The sequence below is a fragment of the Pleurodeles waltl genome, chromosome 6, assembly GCF_031143425.1.
Source record: "Pleurodeles waltl isolate 20211129_DDA chromosome 6, aPleWal1.hap1.20221129, whole genome shotgun sequence".
NCBI lineage: Eukaryota > Metazoa > Chordata > Amphibia > Caudata > Salamandridae > Pleurodeles > Pleurodeles waltl.
The window spans coordinates 659,525,859-659,546,058 of NC_090445.1; the positions used below are offsets into that span (position 1 = coordinate 659,525,859).

The 20,200-nt window shown below is 49.3% G+C and overlaps 1 protein-coding gene across 4 annotated transcripts in view; it reads left to right on the forward strand.

The window, feature by feature from the left end:
* Positions 1-20,200, forward strand: part of KDM5B (lysine demethylase 5B) — a 768,574-nt gene that overhangs the window by 459,065 nt on the left and 289,309 nt on the right. The window lies entirely within an intron of this gene.

Consider the following 20,200-nt stretch of genomic DNA (forward strand, 5'->3'; position numbering starts at 1 on the left):
TCTCACTGCCTATGCAGTATAGGTAAGACACCCCTCTAGCAGGCCTTACAGCCCTAAGGCAGGGTGCACTATACCATAGGTGAGGGTACCAGTGCATGAGCATGGTACCCCTACAGTGTCTAAACAAAACCTTAGACATTGTAAGTGCAGGGTAGCCATAAGAGTATATGGTCTGGGAGTCTGTCAAACACGAACTCCACAGCACCATAATGGCTACACTGAAAACTGAGAAGTTTGGTATCAAACTTCTCAGCACAATAAATGCACACTGATGCCAGTGTACATTTTATTGTAAAATACACCACAGAGGGCACCTTAGAGGTGCCCCCTGAAACTTAACCGACTATCTGTGTAGGCTGACTAGTTTTAGCAGCCTGCCACAAACCGAGACATGTTGCTGGCCCCATGGGGAGAGTGCCTTTGTCACTCTGAGGCCAGTAACAAAGCCTGCACTGGGTGGAGATGCTAACACCTCTCCCAGGCAGGAATTATCACACCTGGCGGTGAGCCTCAAAGGCTCACCTCCTTTGTGCCAACCCAGCAGGACACTCCAGCTAGTGGAGTTGCCCGCCCCCTCCGGCCAGGCCCCACTTTTGGCGGCAAGGCCGGAGAAAATAATGAGAATAACAAGGAGGAGTCACTGGCCAGTCAGGACAGCCCCTAAGGTGTCCTGAGCTGAGGTGACTCTAACTTTTAGAAATCCTCCATCTTGCAGATGGAGGATTCCCCCAATAGGGTTAGGATTGTGACCCCCTCCCCTTGGGAGGAGGCACAAAGAGGGTGTACCCACCCTCAGGGCTAGTAGCCATTGGCTACTAACCCCCCAGACCTAAACACGCCCTTAAATTTAGTATTTAAGGGCTACCCTGAACCCTAGAAAATTAGATTCCTGCAACTACAAGAAGAAGGACTGCCTAGCTGAAAACCCCTGCAGCGGAAGACCAGAAGACGACAACTGCCTTGGCTCCAGAAACTCACCGGCCTGTCTCCTGCCTTCCAAAGATCCTGCTCCAGCGACGCCTTCCAAAGGGACCAGCGACCTCGACATCCTCTGAGGACTGCCCCTGCTTCGAAAAGACAAGAAACTCCCGAGGACAGCGGACCTGCTCCAAGAAAAGCTGCAACTTTGTTTCCAGCAGCTTTAAAGAACCCTGCAAGCTCTCCGCAAGAAGCGTGAGACTTGCAACACTGCACCCGGCGACCCCGACTCGGCTGGTGGCGATCCAACACCTCAGGAGGGACCCCAGGACTACTCTGATACTGTGAGTACCAAAACCTGTCCCCCCTGAGCCCCCACAGCGCCGCCTGCAGAGGGAATCCCGAGGCTTCCCCTGACCGCGACTCTTTGAACCTAAAGTCCCGACGCCTGGGAGAGACCCTGCACCCGCAGCCCCCAGGACCTGAAGGACCGGACTTTCACTGGAGAAGTGACCCCCAGGAGTCCCTCTCCCTTGCCCAAGTGGAGGTTTCCCCGAGGAATCCCCCCCTTGCCTGCCTGCAGCGCTGAAGAGATCCCGAGATCTCTCATAGACTAACATTGAAAACCCGACGCTTGTTTCTACACTGCACCCGGCCGCCCCCGCGCTGCTGAGGGTGAAATTTCTGTGTGGACTTGTGTCCCCCCCGGTGCCCTACAAAACCCCCCTGGTCTGCCCTCCGAAGACGCGGGTACTTACCTGCAAGCAGACCGGAACCGGGGCACCCCCTTCTCTCCATTCTAGCCTATGTGTTTTGGGCACCACTTTGAACTCTGCACCTGACCGGCCCTGAGCTGCTGGTGTGGTGACTTTGGGGTTGCTCTGAACCCCCAACGGTGGGCTACCTTGGACCAAGAACTGAACCCTGTAAGTGTCCTACTTACCTGGTAAAACTAACGAAAACTTACCTCCCCCAGGAACTGTGAAAATTGCACTAAGTGTCCACTTTCAAAACAGCTATTTGTCAATAACTTGAAAAGTATACATGCAATTTTGATGATTTGAAGTTCCTAAAGTACTTACCTGCAATACCTTTCGAATGAGATATTACATGTAGAATTTGAACCTGTGATTCTTAAAATAAACTAAGAAAAGATATTTTTCTATATAAAAACCTATTGGCTGGATTTGTCTCTGAGTGTGTGTACCTCATTTATTGTCTTGTGTATGTACAACAAATGCTTAACACTACTCCTTGGATAAGCCTACTGCTCGACCACACTACCACAAAATAGAGCATTAGTATTATCTATTTTTTACCACTATTTTACCTCTAAGGGGAACCCTTGGACTCTGTGCATGCTATTCCTTACTTTGAAATAGCACATACAGAGCCAACTTCCTACATTGGTGGATCAGCGGTGGGGTACAAGACTTTGCATTTGCTGGACTACTCAGCCAATACCTGATCACACGACAAATTCCAAAATTGTCATTAGAAATTGATTTTTGCAATTTGAAAAGTTTTCTAAATTCTTAAAAGTCCTGCTAGGGCCTTGTGTTAGATCCTGTTTAGCATTTCTTTTAGAGTTTAAAAAGTTGTAAAAGTTTGAATTAGATTCTAGAACCAGTTGTAGATTCTTAAAAAGTATTCCAACTTTTAGAAGCATAATGTCTAGCACAGATGTGAATGTGGTGGAACTCGACACCACACCTTACCTCCATCTACAGATGAGAGAGCTAAGGTCACTCTGTAAACTAAAGAAAATAACAATGGGCCCCAAACCTACCAAAATACAGCTCCAGGAGCTTTTGGCAGAGTTTGAAAAGGCCAACCCCTCTGAGGGTGGCAACTCAGAGGAAGAGGATAGTGACTTGGAGGACAATTCCCCCCTACCAGTCCTATCTAGGGAGAACAGGGTCCCTCAAACCCTGACTCCTAAAATAATAGTCAGAGATGCTGGTTCCCTCACAGGAGAGACCAACACCTCTGAAATCACTGAGGATAGCCCCAGTGAAGAGGACATCCAGTTAGCCAGGATGGCCAAAAGATTGGCTTTGGAAAGACAGATCCTAGCCATAGAGAGGGAAAGACAAGAGATGGGCCTAGGACCCATCAATGGTGGCAGCAACATAAATAGGGTCAGAGATTCTCCTGACATGTTGAAAATCCCCAAAGGGATTGTAACTAAATATGAAGATGGTGATGACATCACCAAATGGTTCACAGCTTTTGAGAGGGCTTGTGTAACCAGAAAAGTGAACAGATCTCACTGGGGTGCTCTCCTATGGGAAATGTTCACAGGAAAGTGTAGGGATAGACTCCTCACACTCTCTGGACAAGATGCAGAATCTTATGACCTCATGAAGGGTACCCTGATTGAGGGCTTTGGATTCTCCACCGAGGAGTACAGGATTAGGTTCAGGGGGGCTCAAAAATCCTCGAGCCAGACCTGGGTTGACTTTGTTGACTACTCAGTGAAAACACTAGATGGTTGGATTCAAGGCAGTGGTGTAAATAATTATGATGGGCTGTACAATTTATTTGTGAAAGAACACCTATTGAGTAATTGTTTCAATGATAAACTGCATCAGCATCTGGTAGACCTAGGACCAATTTCTCCCCAAGAATTGGGAAAGAAGGCGGACCATTGGGTCAAGACAAGGGTGTCCAAGACTTCAACAGGGGGTGACCAAAAGAAAGGGGTCACAAAGACTCCCCAGGGGAAGGGTGATGAGACAACCAAAACTAAAAATAGTAAAGAGTCTTCTACAGGCCCCCAAAAACCTGCACAGGAGGGTGGGCCCAGAGCCTCTTCACAAAACAATGGGTACAAGGGTAAAAACTTTGATCCCAAAAAGGCCTGGTGTCATAGCTGTAAACAGCATGGACACCAAACTGGAGACAAGGCCTGTCCCAAGAAAGGTTCCACTCCAAACTCCCATCCAGGTAACACTGGTATGGCTAGTCTCCAAGTGGGATCAACAGTGTGCCCAGAGCAAATCAGGGTCCACACTGAAGCTACTCTAGTTTCTGAGGGTGGGGTGGATTTAGCCACACTAGCTGTCTGGCCGCCTAACATGCAAAAATACAGACAGCAACTCTTAATTAATGGGACTAGAATAGAGGGCCTGAGGGATACAGGTGCCAGTGTCACCATGGTGACAGAGAAACTGGTTTCCCCTGGCCAATACCTGACTGGAAAAACTTACACAGTCACCAACGCTGACAATCAGAGAAAAGTACATCCCATGGCAATGGTTACTTTAGAATGGGGAGGGGTCAATGGCCTGAAACAGGTGGTGGTCTCCTCAAATATCCCAGTGGACTGTCTGCTTGGAAATGACCTGGAGTCCTCAGCATGGGCTGAGGTAGAACTAAAAACCCATGCAGCAATGCTGGGTATCCCTGAACTGGTGTGTGTGAAAACAAGAGCACAGTGCAAGGCACAGGGTGAACAAGTAGAGCTGGAGTCTGGAAGAATGGCCCAGCCTACCAAGAGAACAGGAAAGTCAGTTGGGAGACCAACTGCAACACAGCAAAAGAAAGGGAACCTCTCTTCTGAGGAAGAAGTTCTGCCCTCTGAGGGAACTGAGCCTTTGGAGCTTGAACCTTATCAGGTTGAGCTCTTAGGCCCAGGGGGACCCTCAAGGGAGGAGTTGTGTAAGGGACAAGAAACCTGTCCCTCTCTTGAAGGCCTTAGGCAGCAAGCTGCTGAAGAGTCCAAAGGCAAGAAAAATGGAACGCATAGGGTCTATTGGGAAGATGGACTCCTGTACACTGAGGCCAGAGACCCCAAACCTGGTGCCACTAGGAGAGTGGTAGTGCCTCAGCTGTTCAGAGAGTTCATCCTAACATTGGCCCATGACATTCCCCTTGCTGGACATTTGGGACAAACCAAGACGTGGGAGAGGTTAGTCAACCACTTCTACTGGCCCAATATGTCCAACATGGTTAAGGAGTTTTGCCTCTCCTGCCCCACCTGTCAAGCCAGTGGTAAGACAGGTGGGCATCCAAAGGCCCCCCTCATTCCACTTCCAGTGGTGGGGGTTCCCTTTGAAAGAGTGGGTGTGGACATAGTTGGTCCACTAGAACCTCCCACAGCCTCAGGAAATATGTATATCCTGGTAGTAGTGGATCATGCTACCAGGTATCCTGAAGCTATTCCCCTTAGGTCGACTACTGCCCCTGCAGTAGCCAAGGCCCTCATTGGTATCTTTACCAGAGTGGGTTTCCCTAAGGAGGTGGTGTCTGACAGAGGTACCAACTTCATGTCAGCATACCTAAAGCACATGTGGAATGAGTGTGGAGTGACTTATAAATTCACTACACCATACCATCCACAAACTAATGGCTTGGTTGAGAGATTCAACAAGACATTAAAAGGCATGATCATGGGGCTCCCAGAAAAACTCAAAAGGAGATGGGATGTCCTCTTGCCATGCCTGCTTTTCGCTTACAGAGAGGTGCCACAGAAGGGAGTAGGATTCTCACCCTTTGAACTTCTGTTTGGTCATCCTGTAAGGGGACCACTTGCCCTTGTTAAAGAGGGCTGGGAGAGACCTCTCCATGAGCCTAAACAGGACATAGTGGACTATGTACTTGGCCTTCGCTCTAGAATGGCAGAGTACATGGAAAAGGCAACCAAAAACCTTGAGGCCAGCCAACAGCTCCAGAAGTTTTGGTATGACCAAAAGGCTGCACTGGTTGAGTTCCAACCAGGGCAGAAAGTCTGGGTTCTGGAGCCTGTGGCTCCCAGGGCACTCCAGGACAAATGGAGTGGCCCTTACCCAGTACTAGAAAGGAAGAGTCAGGTCACCTACCTGGTGGACCTGGGCACAAGCAGGAGCCCCAAGAGGGTGATCCATGTGAACCGCCTTAAGCTCTTCCATGACAGGGCTGATGTCAATCTGTTGATGGTAACAGATGAGGATCAGGAGGCAGAGAGTGAACCTCTCCCTGATCTTCTGTCATCAGACCCGAAAGATGGCACAGTAGATGGAGTGATCTACTCAGACACCCTCTCTGGCCAACAGCAAGCTGATTGTAGGAGAGTCCTACAACAGTTTCCTGAACTCTTCTCCTTAACCCCTGGTCAGACACACCTGTGTACCCATGATGTGGACACAGGAGACAGCATGCCTGTCAAGAACAAAATCTTTAGACAGTCTGACCATGTTAAGGAAAGCATCAAGGTGGAAGTCCACAAGATGCTGGAATTGGGGGTTATTGAGCGCTCTGACAGTCCCTGGGCTAGCCCAGTGGTCTTAGTCCCCAAACCTCACACCAAAGATGGAAAGAAAGAGATGAGGTTTTGTGTGGACTACAGAGGGCTCAATTCTGTCACCAAGACAGATGCTCACCCAATTCCAAGAGCTGATGAGCTCATTGATAAATTAGGTGCTGCCAAATTTCTAAGTACCTTTGACTTGACAGCAGGGTACTGGCAAATAAAAATGGCACCTGGAGCAAAAGAAAAGACAGCATTCTCCACACCTGATGGGCATTATCAGTTTACTGTTATGCCCTTTGGTTTAAAGAATGCCCCTGCCACCTTCCAAAGGTTGGTGAATCAAGTCCTTGCTGGGCTGGAATCCTTTAGTGCAGCTTATCTTGATGATATTGCTGTCTTCAGCTCCACCTGGCAGGATCACCTGGTCCACCTGAAGAAGGTTTTGAAGGCTCTGCAATCTGCAGGCCTCTCTATCAAGGCATCCAAATGCCAGATAGGGCAGGGAACTGTGGTTTACTTGGGACACCTTGTAGGTGGAGGCCAAGTTCAGCCACTCCAACCCAAGATCCAGACTATTCTGGACTGGGTAGCTCCAAAAACCCAGACTCAAGTCAGGGCATTCCTTGGCTTGACTGGGTATTACAGGAGGTTTGTGAAGGGATATGGATCCATTGTGACAGCCCTCACTGAACTCACCTCCAAGAAAATGCCCAAGAAAGTGAACTGGACTGTGGAATGCCAACAGGCCTTTGACACCCTGAAACAAGCAATGTGCTCAGCACCAGTTCTAAAAGCTCCAGATTATTCTAAGCAGTTCATTGTGCAGACTGATGCCTCTGAACATGGGATAGGGGCAGTTTTGTCCCAAACAAATGATGATGGCCTTGACCAGCCTGTTGCTTTCATTAGCAGGAGGTTACTCCCCAGGGAGCAGCGTTGGAGTGCCATTGAGAGGGAGGCCTTTGCTGTGGTTTGGTCCCTGAAGAAGCTGAGACCATACCTCTTTGGGACTCACTTCCTAGTTCAAACTGACCACAGACCTCTCAAATGGCTAATGCAAATGAAAGGTGAAAATCCTAAACTGTTGAGGTGGTCCATCTCCCTACAGGGAATGGACTTTATAGTGGAACACAGACCTGGGACTGCCCATGCCAATGCAGATGGCCTTTCCAGGTTCTTCCACTTAGAAAATGAAGACTCTCTTGGGAAAGGTTAGTCTCATCCTCTTTCGTTTGGGGGGGGGTTGTGTAAGGAAATGCCTCCTTGGCATGGTTGCCCCCTGACTTTTTGCCTTTGCTGATGCTATGTTTACAATTGAAAGTGTGCTGAGGCCTGCTAACCAGGCCCCAGCACCAGTGTTCTTTCCCTAACCTGTACTTTTGTATCCACAATTGGCAGACCCTGGCATCCAGATAAGTCCCTTGTAACTGGTACTTCTAGTACCAAGGGCCCTGATGCCAAGGAAGGTCTCTAAGGGCTGTAGCATGTCTTATGCCACCCTGGAGACCTCTCACTCAGCACAGACACACTGCTTGCCAGCTTGTGTGTGCTAGTGAGGACAAAACGAGTAAGTCGACATGGCACTCCCCTCAGGGTGCCATGCCAGCCTCTCACTGCCTATGCAGTATAGGTAAGACACCCCTCTAGCAGGCCTTACAGCCCTAAGGCAGGGTGCACTATACCATAGGTGAGGGTACCAGTGCATGAGCATGGTACCCCTACAGTGTCTAAACAAAACCTTAGACATTGTAAGTGCAGGGTAGCCATAAGAGTATATGGTCTGGGAGTCTGTCAAACACGAACTCCACAGCACCATAATGGCTACACTGAAAACTGGGAAGTTTGGTATCAAACTTCTCAGCACAATAAATGCACACTGATGCCAGTGTACATTTTATTGTAAAATACACCACAGAGGGCACCTTAGAGGTGCCCCCTGAAACTTAACCGACTATCTGTGTAGGCTGACTAGTTTTAGCAGCCTGCCACAAACCGAGACATGTTGCTGGCCCCATGGGGAGAGTGCCTTTGTCACTCTGAGGCCAGTAACAAAGCCTGCACTGGGTGGAGATGCTAACACCTCTCCCAGGCAGGAATTATCACACCTGGCGGTGAGCCTCAAAGGCTCACCTCCTTTGTGCCAACCCAGCAGGACACTCCAGCTAGTGGAGTTGCCCGCCCCCTCCGGCCAGGCCCCACTTTTGGCGGCAAGGCCGGAGAAAATAATGAGAATAACAAGGAGGAGTCACTGGCCAGTCAGGACAGCCCCTAAGGTGTCCTGAGCTGAGGTGACTCTAACTTTTAGAAATCCTCCATCTTGCAGATGGAGGATTCCCCCAATAGGGTTAGGATTGTGACCCCCTCCCCTTGGGAGGAGGCACAAAGAGGGTGTACCCACCCTCAGGGCTAGTAGCCATTGGCTACTAACCCCCCAGACCTAAACACGCCCTTAAATTTAGTATTTAAGGGCTACCCTGAACCCTAGAAAATTAGATTCCTGCAACTACAAGAAGAAGGACTGCCTAGCTGAAAACCCCTGCAGCGGAAGACCAGAAGACGACAACTGCCTTGGCTCCAGAAACTCACCGGCCTGTCTCCTGCCTTCCAAAGATCCTGCTCCAGCGACGCCTTCCAAAGGGACCAGCGACCTCGACATCCTCTGAGGACTGCCCCTGCTTCGAAAAGACAAGAAACTCCCGAGGACAGCGGACCTGCTCCAAGAAAAGCTGCAACTTTGTTTCCAGCAGCTTTAAAGAACCCTGCAAGCTCTCCGCAAGAAGCGTGAGACTTGCAACACTGCACCCGGCGACCCCGACTCGGCTGGTGGCGATCCAACACCTCAGGAGGGACCCCAGGACTACTCTGATACTGTGAGTACCAAAACCTGTCCCCCCTGAGCCCCCACAGCGCCGCCTGCAGAGGGAATCCCGAGGCTTCCCCTGACCGCGACTCTTTGAACCTAAAGTCCCGACGCCTGGGAGAGACCCTGCACCCGCAGCCCCCAGGACCTGAAGGACCGGACTTTCACTGGAGAAGTGACCCCCAGGAGTCCCTCTCCCTTGCCCAAGTGGAGGTTTCCCCGAGGAATCCCCCCCTTGCCTGCCTGCAGCGCTGAAGAGATCCCGAGATCTCTCATAGACTAACATTGAAAACCCGACGCTTGTTTCTACACTGCACCCGGCCGCCCCCGCGCTGCTGAGGGTGAAATTTCTGTGTGGACTTGTGTCCCCCCCGGTGCCCTACAAAACCCCCCTGGTCTGCCCTCCGAAGACGCGGGTACTTACCTGCAAGCAGACCGGAACCGGGGCACCCCCTTCTCTCCATTCTAGCCTATGTGTTTTGGGCACCACTTTGAACTCTGCACCTGACCGGCCCTGAGCTGCTGGTGTGGTGACTTTGGGGTTGCTCTGAACCCCCAACGGTGGGCTACCTTGGACCAAGAACTGAACCCTGTAAGTGTCCTACTTACCTGGTAAAACTAACGAAAACTTACCTCCCCCAGGAACTGTGAAAATTGCACTAAGTGTCCACTTTCAAAACAGCTATTTGTCAATAACTTGAAAAGTATACATGCAATTTTGATGATTTGAAGTTCCTAAAGTACTTACCTGCAATACCTTTCGAATGAGATATTACATGTAGAATTTGAACCTGTGATTCTTAAAATAAACTAAGAAAAGATATTTTTCTATATAAAAACCTATTGGCTGGATTTGTCTCTGAGTGTGTGTACCTCATTTATTGTCTTGTGTATGTACAACAAATGCTTAACACTACTCCTTGGATAAGCCTACTGCTCGACCACACTACCACAAAATAGAGCATTAGTATTATCTATTTTTACCACTATTTTACCTCTAAGGGGAACCCTTGGACTCTGTGCATGCTATTCCTTACTTTGAAATAGCACATACAGAGCCAACTTCCTACATTGGTGGATCAGCGGTGGGGTACAAGACTTTGCATTTGCTGGACTACTCAGCCAATACCTGATCACACGACAAATTCCAAAATTGACATTAGAAATTGATTTTTGCAATTTGAAAAGTTTTCTAAATTCTTAAAAGACCTGCTAGGGCCTTGTGTTAGATCCTGTTTAGCATTTCTTTTAGAGTTTAAAAGTTTGTTAAAAGTTTGAATTAGATTCTAGAACCAGTTTTAGTTTCTTAAAAAGTATTCCAACTTTTAGAAGCATAATGTCTAGCACAGATGTGAATGTGGTGGAACTCGACACCACACCTTACCTCCATCTACAGATGAGAGAGCTAAGGTCACTCTGTAAACTAAAGAAAATAGCAATGGGCCCCAAACCTACCAAAGTACAGCTCCAGGAGCTTTTGGCAGAGTTTGAAAAGGCCAACCCCTCTGAGGATGGCAACTCAGAGGATGAAGATAGTGACTTGGAGGGAAATTCCCCCCCTCCAGTCCTACTTAGGGAGAGCAGGGCTTCTCAAGCCCTGACTCCACAAATAATAGTCAGAGATGCTGGTTCCCTCACAGGAGGGACCAACAACTCTGAAATCACTGAGGATAACTCCAGTGAAGAGGACATCCAGTTAGCCAGGATGGCCAAAAGATTGGCTTTGGAAAGACAGATCCTAGCCATAGAGAGGGAAAGACAAGAGATGGGCCTAGGACCCATCAATGGTGGCAGCAACATAAATAGGGTCAGAGATTCTCCTGACATGTTGAAAATCCCCAAAGGGATTGTAACTAAATATGAAGATGGTGATGACATCACCAAATGGTTCACAGCTTTTGAGAGGGCTTGTGTAACCAGAAAAGTGAACAGATCTCACTGGGGTGCTCTCCTTTGGGAAATGTTCACAGGAAAGTGTAGGGATAGACTCCTCACACTCTCTGGACAAGATGCAGAATCTTATGACCTCATGAAGGGTACCCTGATTGAGGGCTTTGGATTCTCCACTGAGGAGTACAGGATTAGGTTCAGGGGGGCTCAAAAATCCTCGAGCCAGACCTGGGTTGACTTTGTTGACTACTCAGTGAAAACACTAGATGGTTGGATTCAAGGCAGTGGTGTAAGTAATTATGATGGGCTGTACAATTTATTTGTGAAAGAACACCTGTTAAGTAATTGTTTCAATGATAAACTGCATCAGCATCTGGTAGACCTAGGACCAATTTCTCCCCAAGAATTGGGAAAGAAGGCGGACCATTGGGTCAAGACAAGGGTGTCCAAGACTTCGACAGGGGGTGACCAAAAGAAAGGGGTCACAAAAACTCCCCAGCAGAAGGGTGATGAGACAACCAAAACTAAAAATAGTAAAGAGTCTTCTACAGGCCCCCAAAAACCTGCACAGGAGGGTGGGCCCAGAGCCTCTTCACAAAACAATGGGTACAAGGGTAAAAACTTTGATCCCAAAAAGGCCTGGTGTCATAGCTGTAAACAGCATGGACACCAAACTGGAGACAAGGCCTGTCCCAAGAAGGGTTCCACTCCAAACTCCCATCCAGGTAACACTGGTATGGCTAGTCTCCAAGTGGGATCAACAGTGTGCCCAGAGCAAATCAGGGTTCACACTGAAGCTACTCTAGTTTCTGAGGGTGGGGTGGATTTAGCCACACTAGCTGTCTGGCCGCCTAACATGCAAAAATACAGACAGCAACTCTTAATTAATGGGACTAGAATAGAGGGCCTGAGGGATACAGGTGCCAGTGTCACCATGGTGACAGAGAAACTGGTTTCCCCTGGCCAATACCTGACTGGAAAAACTTACACAGTCACCAACGCTGACAATCAGAGAAAAGTACATCCCATGGCAATGGTTACTTTAGAATGGGGAGGGGTCAATGGCCTGAAACAGGTGGTGGTCTCCTCAAATATCCCAGTGGACTGTCTGCTTGGAAATGACCTGGAGTCGTCAGCATGGGCTGAGGTAGAGCTAAAAACCCATGCAGCAATGCTGGGTATCCCTGAACTGGTGTGTGTGAAAACAAGAGCACAATGCAAGGCACAGGGTGAAAAAGTAGAGCTGGAGTCTGGAAAAATGGCCCAGCCTACCAAGAGAACAGGAAAGTCAGTTGGGAAGCCAACTGCAACACAGCAAAAGAAAGGGAACCTCTCTTCTCAGGAAGAAGTTCTGCCCTCTGAGGGAACTGAGCCTTTGGAGCTTGAACCTTATCAGGTTGAGCTCTTAGGCCCAGGGGGACCCTCCAGGGAAGAGCTGTGTAAGGGACAAGAAACCTGTCCCTCTCTTGAAGGCCTTAGGCAGCAAGCTGCTGAAGAGTCCAAAGGCAAGAAAAATGGAACACATAGGGTCTATTGGGAAGATGGGCTCCTGTACACTGAGGCCAGAGACCCCAAACCTGGTGCCACTAGGAGAGTGGTAGTGCCTCAGCTGTTCAGAGAGTTCATCCTAACATTGGCCCATGACATTCCCCTTGCTGGACATTTGGGACAAACCAAGACGTGGGAGAGGTTAGTCAACCACTTCTACTGGCCCAATATGTCCAACATGGTTAAGGAGTTTTGCCTCTCCTGCCCCACCTGTCAAGCCAGTGGTAAGACAGGTGGGCATCCAAAGGCCCCCCTCATTCCACTTCCAGTGGTGGGGGTGCCCTTTGAAAGAGTGGGTGTGGACATAGTTGGTCCACTGGAACCTCCCACAGCCTCAGGGAATATGTATATCCTGGTAGTAGTGGATCATGCTACCAGATATCCTGAAGCTATTCCCCTTAGGTCGACTACTGCCCCTGCAGTAGCCAAGGCCCTCATTGGTATCTTTACCAGAGTGGGTTTCCCTAAGGAGGTGGTGTCTGACAGAGGTACCAACTTCATGTCAGCATACCTGAAGCACATGTGGAATGAGTGTGGAGTGACTTATAAATTCACTACACCTTACCATCCACAAACTAATGGCTTAGTTGAGAGATTCAACAAGACATTAAAGGGCATGATCATGGGGCTCCCTGAAAAACTCAAAAGGAGATGGGATGTCCTCCTGCCATGTCTGCTTTTCGCTTACAGGGAGGTACCACAGAAGGGAGTAGGGTTCTCACCCTTTGAACTTCTGTTTGGTCATCCTGTAAGGGGACCACTTGCTCTTGTTAAAGAAGGCTGGGAGAGACCTCTCCATGAGCCAAAACAAGACATAGTGGACTATGTACTTGGCCTTCGCTCTAGAATGGCAGAGTACATGGAAAAGGCAACCAAAAACCTTGAGGCCAGCCAACAGCTCCAGAAGTTTTGGTATGACCAAAAGGCTGCACTGGTTGAGTTCCAACCAGGGCAGAAAGTCTGGGTTCTGGAGCCTGTGGCTCCCAGGGCACTCCAGGACAAATGGAGTGGCCCTTACCCAGTGCTAGAGAGGAAGAGTCAGGTCACCTACCTGGTGGACCTGGGCACAAGCAGGAGCCCCAAGAGGGTGATCCATGTGAACCGCCTTAAGCTCTTCCATGACAGGGCTGATGTGAATCTGTTAATGGTAACAGATGAGGATCAGGAGGCAGAGAGTGAACCTCTCCCTGATCTTCTGTCATCAGACCCAAAAGATGGCACAGTAGATGGAGTGATCTACTCAGACACCCTCTCTGGCCAACAGCAAGCTGATTGTAGGAGAGTCCTACAACAGTTTCCTGAGCTGTTCTCCCTAACCCCTGGTCAGACACCCCTGTGTACCCATGATGTGGACACAGGAGACAGCATGCCTGTCAAGAACAAAATCTTCAGACAGTCTGACCATGTTAAGGAAAGCATCAAGGTGGAAGTCCACAAGATGCTGGAATTGGGAGTGATTGAGCGCTCTGACAGCCCCTGGGCTAGCCCAGTGGTCTTAGTCCCCAAACCCCACACCAAAGATGGAAAGAAAGAGATGAGGTTTTGTGTGGACTACAGAGGGCTCAACTCTGTCACCAAGACAGATGCCCACCCAATTCCAAGAGCTGATGAGCTCATTGATAAGTTAGGTGCTGCCAAATTTCTAAGTACCTTTGACTTGACAGCAGGGTACTGGCAAATAAAAATGGCACCTGGAGCAAAAGAAAAGACAGCATTCTCCACACCTGATGGGCATTATCAGTTTACTGTTATGCCCTTTGGTTTAAAGAATGCCCCTGCCACCTTCCAAAGGTTGGTGAATCAAGTCCTTGCTGGCTCGGAGTCCTTTAGCACAGCTTATCTTGATGATATTGCTGTCTTTAGCTCCACCTGGCAGGATCACCTGGTCCACCTGAAGAAGGTTTTGAAGGCTCTGCAATCTGCAGGCCTCTCTATCAAGGCATCCAAATGCCAGATAGGGCAGGGAACTGTGGTTTACTTGGGACACCTTGTAGGTGGAGGCCAAGTTCAGCCACTCCAACCCAAGATCCAGACTATTCTGGACTGGGTAGCTCCAAAAACCCAGACTCAAGTCAGGGCATTCCTTGGCTTGACTGGGTATTACAGGAGGTTTGTGAAGGGATATGGATCCATTGTGACAGCCCTCACTGAACTCACCTCCAAGAAAATGCCCAAGAAAGTGAACTGGACTGTGGAATGCCAACAGGCCTTTGACACCCTGAAACAAGCAATGTGCTCAGCACCAGTTCTAAAAGCTCCAGATTATTCTAAGCAGTTCATTGTGCAGACTGATGCCTCTGAACATGGGATAGGGGCAGTTTTGTCCCAAACAAATGATGATGGCCTTGACCAGCCTGTTGCTTTCATTAGCAGGAGGTTACTCCCCAGGGAGCAGCGTTGGAGTGCCATTGAGAGGGAGGCCTTTGCTGTGGTTTGGTCCCTGAAGAAGCTGAGACCATACCTCTTTGGGACTCACTTCCTAGTTCAAACTGACCACAGACCTCTCAAATGGCTGATGCAAATGAAAGGTGAAAATCCTAAACTGTTGAGGTGGTCCATCTCCCTACAGGGAATGGACTTTATAGTGGAACACAGACCTGGGACTGCCCATGCCAATGCAGATGGCCTTTCCAGGTTCTTCCACTTAGAAAATGAAGACTCTCTTGGGAAAGGTTAGTCTCATCCTCTTTCGTTTGGGGGGGGGGTTGTGTAAGGAAATGCCTCCTTGGCATGGTTGCCCCCTGACTTTTTGCCTTTGCTGATGCTATGTTTACAATTGAAAGTGTGCTGAGGCCTGCTAACCAGGCCCCAGCACCAGTGTTCTTTCCCTAACCTGTACTTTTGTATCCACAATTGGCAGACCCTGGCATCCAGATAAGTCCCTTGTAACTGGTACTTCTAGTACCAAGGGCCCTGATGCCAAGGAAGGTCTCTAAGGGCTGCAGCATGTCTTATGCCACCCTGGAGACCTCTCACTCAGCACAGACACACTGCTTACCAGCTTGTGTGTGCTAGTGAGGACAAAACGAGTAAGTCGACATGGCACTCCCCTCAGGGTGCCATGCCAGCCTCTCACTGCCTATGCAGTATAGGTAAGACACCCCTCTAGCAGGCCTTACAGCCCTAAGGCAGGGTGCACTATACCATAGGTGAGGGTACCAGTGCATGAGCATGGTACCCCTACAGTGTCTAAACAAAACCTTAGACATTGTAAGTACAGGGTAGCCATAAGAGTATATGGTCTGGGAGTTTGTCAAACACGAACTCCACAGCACCATAATGGCTACACTGAAAACTGGGAAGTTTGGTATCAAACTTCTCAGCACAATAAATGCACACTGATGCCAGTGTACATTTTATTGTAAAATACACCCCAGAGGGCACCTTAGAGGTGCCCCCTGAAACTTAACCGACTATCTGTGTAGGCTGACTAGTTTTAGCAGCCTGCCACAAACCGAGACATGTTGCTGGCCCCATGGGGAGAGTGCCTTTGTCACTCTGAGGCCAGTAACAAAGCCTGCACTGGGTGGAGATGCTAACACCTCTCCCAGGCAGGAATTGTCACACCTGGCGGTGAGCCTCAAAGGCTCACCTCCTTTGTGCCAACCCAGCAGGACACTCCAGCTAGTGGAGTTGCCCGCCCCCTCCGGCCAGGCCCCACTTTTGGCGGCAAGGCCGGAGAAAATAATGAGAAAAACAAGGAGGAGTCACTGGCCAGTCAGGACAGCCCCTAAGGTGTCCTGAGCTGAGGTGACTCTAACTTTTAGAAATCCTCCATCTTGCAGATGGAGGATTCCCCCAATAGGGTTAGGATTGTGACCCCCTCCCCTTGGGAGGAGGCACAAAGAGGGTGTACCCACCCTCAGGGCTAGTAGCCATTGGCTACTAACCCCCCAGACCTAAACACGCCCTTAAATTTAGTATTTAAGGGCTACCCTGAACCCTAGAAAATTAGATTCCTGCAACTACAAGAAGAAGGACTGCCTAGCTGAAAACCCCTGCAGCGGAAGACCAGAAGACGACAACTGCCTTGGCTCCAGAAACTCACCGGCCTGTCTCCTGCCTTCCAAAGATCCTGCTCCAGCGACGCCTTCCAAAGGGACCAGCGACCTCGACATCCTCTGAGGACTGCCCCTGCTTCGAAAAGACAAGAAACTCCCGAGGACAGCGGACCTGCTCCAAGAAAAGCTGCAACTTCGTTTCCAGCAGCTTTAAAGAACCCTGCAAGCTCCCCGCAAGAAGCGTGAGACTTGCAACACTGCACCCGGCGACCCCGACTCGGCTGGTGGCGATCCAACACCTCAGGAGGGACCCCAGGACTACTCTGATACTGTGAGTACCAAAACCTGTCCCCCCTGAGCCCCCACAGCGCCGCCTGCAGAGGGAATCCCGAGGCTTCCCCTGACCGCGACTCTTTGAACCTAAAGTCCCGACGCCTGGGAGAGACCCTGCACCCGCAGCCCCCAGGACCTGAAGGACCGGACTTTCACTGGAGAAGTGACCCCCAGGAGTCCCTCTCCCTTGCCCAAGTGGAGGTTTCCCCGAGGAATCCCCCCCTTGCCTGCCTGCAGCGCGGAAGAGATCCCGAGATCTCTCATAGACTAACATTGAAAACCCGACGCTTGTTTCTACACTGCACCCGGCCGCCCCCGCGCTGCTGAGGGTGAAATTTCTGTGTGGACTTGTGTCCCCCCCGGTGCCCTACAAAACCCCTCTGGTCTGCCCTCCGAAGACGCGGGTACTTACCTGCAAGCAGATCGGAACCGGGGCACCCCCTTCTCTCCATTCTAGCCTATGTGTTTTGGGCACCACTTTGAACTCTGCACCTGACCGGCCCTGAGCTGCTGGTGTGGTGACTTTGGGGTTGCTCTGAACCCCCAACGGTGGGCTACCTTGGACCAAGAACTGAACCCTGTAAGTGTCCTACTTACCTGGTAAAACTAACAAAAACTTACCTCCCCCAGGAACTGTGAAAATTGCACTAAGTGTCCACTTTTGAAACAGCTATTTGACAATAACTTGAAAAGTATACATGCAATTTTGATGATTTGAAGTTCCTAAAGTACTTACCTGCAATACCTTTCGAACAAGATATTACATGTTAAATTTGAACCTGTGGTTCTTAAAATAAACTAAGAAAAGATATTTTTCTATAACAAAACCTATTGGCTGGATTTGTCTCTGAGTGTGTGTACCTCATTTATTGTCTATGTGTATGTACAACAAATGCTTAACACTACTCCTTGGATAAGCCTACTGCTCGACCACACTACCACAAAATAGAGCATTAGTATTATCTCTTTTTACCACTATTTTACCTCTAAGGGGAACCCTTGGGCTCTGTGCATGCTATTCCTTACTTTGAAATAGCACATACAGAGCCAACTTCCTACACCCCCGAGAACACAAGCAGTCCCCTCGTGGAACCTCAATATTGTATTGACACGACTCGTGGGTCCACCATTTGAACCCATGCACTCCTGTGAGATGCAATACTTAACCTGGAAAGTAGCCTTCCTAATAGCTATCACATCTCTTAGAAGAGTAAGTGAAATACAAGCATTTACTATACAAGAAACCTTTATACAAATACATAAACATAAAGTGGTTCTCCGTACAAATCCTAAATTCTTACCAAAAGTTATATCACCATTCCACCTAAACCAAACAGTGGAACTCCTAGTCTTTTTTCCACAACCAGACTCAGTAGCCGAAAGAGCCTTACATACGTTAGACATCAAAAGAGCACTAATGTATTACATTGATAGAACAAAACAATTTCACAAAACAATTGTTTGTAGCCTTCCAAAAACCTCATGCAGGAAATCCAATATCCAAACAAGGCATTGCCAGATGGATAGTGAAATGTATTCAGACCTGCTATATTAAAGCAAAAAGAGATCTCGCTAATACGCTGTAGGAAGTTGGCTCTGTATGCACTATTTCAAAGTAAAGAATAGTATGCACAGAGTCCAAGGGTTCCCCTTAGAGGTAAGATAGTGGCAAAAAGAGATAATACTAATGCTCTATTTTGTGGTAGTGTGGTCGAGCAGTAGGCTTATCAAAGGAGTAGTGTTAAGCATTTGTTGTACATACACATAGACAATAAATGAGGTACACACACTCAGAGACAAATCCAGCCAATAGGTTTTGTATAGAAAAATATCTTTTCTTAGTTTATTTTAAGAACCACAGGTTCAAATTTAACATGTAATATCTTGTTTGAAAGGTATTGCAGGTAAGTACATTAGGAACTTTGAATCATTTCAATTGCATGTATACTTTTCAAGTTATTCACAAATAGCTATTTTAAAAGTGGACACTTAGTGCAATTTTCACAGTTCCTGGGGGAGGTAAGTTTTTGTTAGTTTTACCAGGTAAGTAAGACACTTACAGGGTTCAGTTCTTGGTCCACAGTAGCCCACCGTTGGGGGTTCAGAGCGACCCCAAAGTTACCACACCAGCAGCTCAGGGCCGGTCAGGTGCAGAGTTCAAAGTGGTGCCCAAAACGCATAGGCTCCAATGGAGAGAAGGGGGTGCCCCGGTTCCAGTCTGCCAGCAGGTAAGTACCCGCATCTTCGGAGGGCAGACCAGGGGGGTTTTGTAGGGCACCGGGGGGGACACAAGCCCACACAGAAATTTCACCCTCAGCGGCGCGGGGGCGGCCGGGTGCAGTGTTAGAACAAGCGTCGGGTTCGCAATGGAAGTCAATGAGAGATCAAGGGATCTCTTCAGCGCTGCAGGCAGGCAAGGTGGGGCTTCCTCGGGGAAACCTCCACTTGGGCAAGGGAGAGGGACTCCTGGGGGTCACTTCTGCAGTGAAAGTCCGGTCCTTCAGGTCCTGGGGGCTGCGGGTGCAGGGTCTTTTCCAGGCGTCGGGACTTAGGTTTCAGAGAGTCGCGGTCAGGGGAAGCCTCGGGATTCCCTCTGCAGGCGGCGCTGTGGGGGCTCAGGGGGGACAGGTTTTGGTACTCACAGTCGTAGAGTAGTCCGGGGGTCCTCCCTGAGGTGTTGGTTCTCCACCAGCCGAGTCGGGGTCGCCGGGTGCAGTGTTGCAAGTCTCACGCTTCTTGCGGGGAGATTGCAGGGTTCTTTAAAGCTGCTCCTTTGGATAAAGTTGCAGTCTTTTTGGAGCAGGTCCGCTGTCCTCGGGAGTTTCTTGTCGTCGTCGAAGCAGGGCAGTCCTCAGAGGATGCAGAGGTCGCTGGTCCCTTTGGAAGGCGTCGCTGGAGCAGAGTTCTTTGGAAGGCAGGAGACAGGCCGGTGAGTTTCTGGAGCCAAGGCAGTTGTTGTCTTCTGGTCTTCCTCTGCAGGGGTTTTCAGCTAGGCAGTCCTTTTTCTTGTTGTTGCAGGAATCTAATTTCTAGGTTCAGGGAGAGCCCTTAAATACTAAATTTAAGGGCGTGTTTAGGTCTGGGGGGTTAGTAGCCAATGGCTACTAGCCCTGAGGGTGGGTACACCCTCTTTGTGCCTCCTCCCAAGGGGAGGGGGTCACATTCCTATCCCTATTGGGGGAATCCTCCTTCTACAAGATGGAGGATTTCTAAAAGTCAGAGTCACCTCAGCTCAGGACACCTTAGGGGCTGTCCTGACTGGCCAGTGACTCCTCCTTGTTTTTCTCATTATCTCTCCTGGACTTGCCGCCAAAAGTGGGGGCTGTGTCCAGGGGGCGGGCATCTCCACTAGCTGGAGTGCCCTGGGGCATTGTAACACGAAGCTTGAGCCTTTGAAGCTCACTGCTAGGTGTTACA